At 42.2% G+C, this 5,694-nt stretch overlaps 1 non-coding gene across 1 annotated transcript; it reads left to right on the forward strand.

Annotated features, from left to right (window-relative positions):
* The first annotated feature begins 4,864 nt into the window (after positions 1-4,864).
* Positions 4,865-5,056, forward strand: LOC116983196. Its single transcript, XR_004414643.1, has one exon. It is a non-coding gene; the product is annotated as a U2 spliceosomal RNA (small nuclear RNA).
* Positions 5,057-5,694: the final 638 nt, after the last annotated feature.

The raw sequence follows: 5,694 nt of genomic DNA on the forward strand, positions 1-5,694 counted from the left end.
AGGCTCTCCCGCTACAGAATGAAACGGACCATCAGGTGAGTATCCTGAGGTCGGGTTTCTTTTACAGGGGAGCCCCTTTTTTTTATTTTTTTTTTTTAAATTTATTTATTTATTAGAAGTAGACATATTATAAAATGTAGTTACATATTATAGTAAAAAAAAACTTTTCATATACATCAGTCATACATTATTAAAATTTTCCATTATCAATTACTTCTGCTTCTAGTATTTTTATTTTTTATAGAAAGCGAGAAAAAGAGTGGGTAGAAAGTTACAGATAAAAAAGAAAGCAAAAAAACACAACAGAAAAACAAGGGAGGTGGAATGGGTTACCTGTAATACATCAATGGAGATAGGTTCGTAGGTTATAAAGTATAGAGTATAGTTTTTCATCTGTTCCTGAGTTCAAGTTTCAGCTGGGTCCTCGTGCTGTGCCAATCTATCCCTTCAGATAGTTAATGAATGGAGCCCAAATTTTATGGAAAAGATCTTGTTTGTCCATTAAGACAAGTCTAATTCTTTCTAAGTATAGGGTCTCCGACATTTCCGTAATCCACATTTTAATTGTGGGGGTTGTAGGGCCTTTCCAATATTTTAATATTAATTTTTTTCCGGTTATTATACTGTAATTGAGGAAGTTTCTTTGGTTTGTTGTGAGTGTTAAGCTTTGTTCTGATATTCCAAGTATTATTAATTTTGTGTCTGGGTCCAGTTTTGTATTAATAACTTCTGAAGTTATTTCAAAAATATCTGTCCAGAAATGTTTAAGTTTTATACAGTTTGCATACGTATGTGTTAAATTAGCCTCTAAATGTAGACATTTATCACAAATAGGAGAGATTTGTGGGAAGTTTCTATTTAGTTTTATTTTAGAGAAGTGTAGTCTATGTAAGACCTTGAATTGTATTAAAGTATGTCTGGCATTTAATGAACATTGATGTATTTGTTGTAAACTTTCGTCCCACATATCTTTCGTGATAGGGTGACCTATTTCATTTTCCCATTTGTATCTATATGGTTCGGTCGGTGGTACCTCGTTATTTAGTAAGGTGTTATAAATATAAGCTATTAGTTTTTCAGTATTAGGATGCTTGTTCAGACATTCATCAAGAATTTCTGATTCCCTATTCCTGTAAACTTGTGTATTAGATTTAACATAATCTCTAATTTGTAGATATCTGAAGAAATTATTTGAGTGCAGTCCATAATTCAGTTGTAACTCTTGGAATGAAAGAAAAGTACCTTTCCCATAAAGATGTCCTATATTTTTGATTCCATGATTTTTCCATTGTGTGAAACCTTTGTCCATAAAGGATGATTTGAATAAAGGATTATTTACAATGGGAAGGCAGAGTGGTATATTATTCAATTTTAAATCTTTTTTTATTTGTTTCCAAATTCGTATTCCACTATGTATTATGGGGTTTTCTTTATAGGTTTTTTTGTGCAGTTTTGTGGGGGCAAATATGATCGGTCCAATTTCAAAAGGTAGACAGTCTTCCTTTTCCATCATTAGCCAATCTGGTTGTTGGTCCATCTCTTCCAGCCAGAAATTCATGTTTTTAATATGGACTGCCCAAAAATAAAATAAGAAATTTGGCAAAGCCAGACCTCCATTTATCTTTGATTTACATAAATGTTTTTTACTTATTCTATGATTCTTATAATCCCAGACAAAACTTGTAACAATGGAGTCGACCTTTTTGAAAAAAGTTTTTGGGATATATATCGAAATTAATTGAAGTAGGTACAGTAGTTGCGGTAAAAAAATCATTTTTATAGCATTAATTCTCCCAAGCATAGAAATGGGGAGTGTTTTCCAGTATTGAATATTCTTTTGTAGTTTATTCAGTAAGGGTGGGAAATTTAGTTTAAATAAAGAGGTATATGTCTTAGTTACATAGATTCCTAAGTATTTAAATTTATCTTTAACTATTTTAAAAGGGGATTGTTGTATTGTATGTAAATTGAATTTTGTTATTGGCATGATTTCGCTTTTATTCCAATTGATTCTATATCCCGAAAACTGACCAAATTGAGTTATTAGATTTAATAGGTTTGGAATACTAGTTTCTAATTTTGTAATATATATTAGTATATCATCTGCATATAAGGAGATTTTATTCCTTGTGTCTCTAGTATTGTATCCAAATATTCCTGGATGGTTTCTAACGCTTTCTGCTAGGGGTTCGATTGCTGGTTCATGGTACTGGTTCGATCCGGCAGGTGTTCCCGATTTGGGACGGGACGTCTCTCCACCCGCACGGGGGGAGAGAGAGCCGCCTGAGCCGCTGGAGCGGCTCACGGAGCAGGTGTCTGCGAGACGCGCTGCTAGAGGGGCGCTCCCGCTACTACAAGGCACAAAAGCTCCAGAAGAAGGCGGTAGGAACATTTACCGGGCGCTCCGCTATCCCGAGGCCAGTCCCGCTAGTGCCTGAGCTGCGGGCTGGATGTTCAGCCATCCGAAGAGGCATCCGGCCGGTGGCTTCCGACTTGTCGGAGGGGACGTCTCTCCACCCGCATGGGAGAGAGACAGCCGCCTGACCGCAGGAGCGGCTCCTGGAGCAGGAGCTCCTGCGAGACACGCTACGTGAGGGGCAGTCTCGCTGGAGGGTTCAGGCATACCCTCCACAGTGCCTAGGCACTGCCCATCGCTTCCTCCTTAGTGTGGTTAGCTTTGGGGTGACCAGTGGCTGGGCTGGTTATGAAGAGGGGTCACTGGCTGAACAATATCGGGAGTATGCTTGAGGTACAGGATCAGGAAGAGCTGCTGGGTGTGGCCGCTATGTGGCTCCACCACTAGCGAGATGGCTTTTCAGTCTCAACTGATGGCCAGCTTACTACCTGTCTTTTCCAAAAAACCTCTCCAAGACAGGTAGCCATGAGGCGTTGGTTTTATCACGCCTCCCCTAAATTGCATTTACTCAAAGTGCCCGCCATTATTGGGGGATACATTGAGCAGCGCATTTAACCTAAATATTTTAAAAATGCATTTGGTACCCTGACGTCGGCTATCATGTCCACCTGCTCATTCCAGAAGGGCAGGGTAGTATGGCAAAACACCTGACCCTACTGTTCAACGGTATACAATACAATACAATACAATACAATACAATACAATACAATTCAATTTATTGTCATTTGGACCCCTTGAGGTCCAAACGAAATGTCGTTTCTGCAGCCATACATTACAAACAAATAGACCCAAGACACAACATAATTTACATAAACATCCATCACATTGCTGTGATGGAAGGCCAAAAAAACTTATCTCTCCCCCCCCGATGTCAGAGTCAAAGTCAAAGTCAAAGCCCCCGGCGGGCGATGGCGAATTGTCCCGCAGCCATTAAAGCCACACCGGGTGATGCAAGGCCACGCACCGGGTCTTGGTGTTAGAGCCCCCGGCGCGCGCTCGCAGTCCCGCAGCCATTTCAAGCCGCGCGGGGCGGTGCTGTAAAGCCCCGCTCAGGTGCTCTTCAACCCCGCAACTCGGGCGGGAGAAGTCGCCGTTGCGGAAGCCCTGAAAAGCGGTCTCCCTCCAGGGACCCGCGGGCTCCCGGTGCCGCCCGCCAAACCCGCAGTTGCAGCCACCGAATCTCCGGGGGTCGGGTCGCAGCAGCATCCACTACAGCTCCACCCGCTCTGGAATCGGCCAGCTCCGCGACGGTGAGGTGAGTAGTCGGCACCACAGCCCCCGGTCTTCCTGTTGGAGGCCGCTCCTCGTTGCAGCGCCAACGACAACGGAGACCCGACAAAGAAAAGGTCGGGTCTCCCGTGCAGGGAGAGATTTAAAAGTTACCCCCACCCCCCCCCCCCCCACACCACCCCCACCCCCTCACACACATACCCCAACAAAAATAACAAAAACTACATAAAAACATAAGACATAAAATAATAAAAACGCAGACGGACTGCAGAGGCCGCTGCTGACGAAAGTCGCGCCGCCCACATTATAGTCGCGCCGCCCACATTATACCTCATAACTTCTCAAATGAACTCACAAACCTGCCCTCAATCTATGAAATTAACAGGACTATGAGAACGCCGACCTCACAAGCACAGATCCTGCTACCTGGCACTTACCAAACCAGTCCTAAAAAACTGGATGAAGTGTTCAAACTATTCAGCACAAGAGGGCAGAGTCTGGAATGAGCACCACACTAAACCAGACAGCAGTACCTCTACGTGTCCACCAGGGGCGTCTACCTCATGGTACTGGTGAAAGCTCGGGGCCTGCATGCCAAACCCGTAGCATTTTAGGCCACGGCCCAGAGCAGGCCCCAGGGGAAATGCGCCACCCCCCACCAAACATCGTCCCTACAAGAACAAGGAACCAGAAACCGAAGAAAACAACAATGAAGACAGATAAGTATGATTCCTACCATCACATAAAGGTTAAGGGTTGTACTAACAAGGGGTGGGTGAATCACGCCTGGTTAGGAAGCTATCACTCTTGGTAGTTATATACCAAAAAATAAATACAAGGGGAATAGAATTAATATCTTGCCACCAATTCAGCAAGCACCCCAAGGGGTCTACCCTCCCACGATGGTGAATGTCGCACCATCGTTGATAAACCACTTGTGTATTTCACCAGGTATACCCATTCATGGGATTTGTAACTACTACCATGGATCCAAGGATACTTTAGGGTAGACATCGACCTTGAAGATGCACACTATTCAGTACCTTCTCATATAAGTTTTGGATATACCGCAATTACCTGAATGGAGTAACCATGATGAGCGTTGCGGCATTTAAGTCAAAGTTATCCAGAATCAACTAGCCCTGACACTTAGAAACATTCCGTCATGGCATGTCTATATATTAACGACAAACTATCCTTGGATACAGCTTTAGCTGCATCGCTTCTCGGCCTTTTGGCTAAGATCAAGTGTAGTATCTGTTCTTATCAGTTTAATAATCTGATACATCCCTTATCTAGGGACCATATATTAAATTGAATTTTGGAACAGGGAGATGGAATAGGGGCTTGCTCCGTCCACTCCATGCATCGACCCAGTATTGCAGTGCCTCTGGGAACGGTGCACAAAATATATATCCAGATATTTACGTTGACCATCCACAACTTTGTTATCTGGTATTCATTAAGACTATCAGTCATGGTGCATTAACCACCAATCAACTACATGGCAAAGTAATTGGGATATAGCAGCATTACCAGCTACTGAACTTTGTACCTTTCCTATGAGCTGAGATACTAGTGTTCAAAACTATCTCCATACCTGTAATATGGGGGCAAATGGATTAATCTGTAGTGTTATCATGGAATTTATCGGCAGGAAGGATTATGGTTGTACACTTCCACCTGTTTTGAGTAACATCTGATGTGTCCTGATGTGTTACTGAGCTTGTAATACTTAATGCCAATATGAATTGACTTAAACATGTTATATATTAACTTACTTAATTCTAGTGAAGCATTTGCTCAGTAATCCACCAAATTTGCATGTTCGTTTATAAGATAACAACATCACAGTGGTGGCATATATCAAACCACTTGGGCGGAGAACATCGATATTAGGTGACAATTTATTAACAATTGGAAACCGTATGTCGTCAAACATGTTTGACCATCAGTAACTCACCTATCAGGTGAGCTAAATACTGTAAACATACATTTAAACCAAAAATATTTGCTGAAATTACTAAGCAATATGGACACCAGATATC

Source organism: Amblyraja radiata, chromosome 1 (genome assembly GCF_010909765.2).
Source record: "Amblyraja radiata isolate CabotCenter1 chromosome 1, sAmbRad1.1.pri, whole genome shotgun sequence".
NCBI lineage: Eukaryota > Metazoa > Chordata > Chondrichthyes > Rajiformes > Rajidae > Amblyraja > Amblyraja radiata.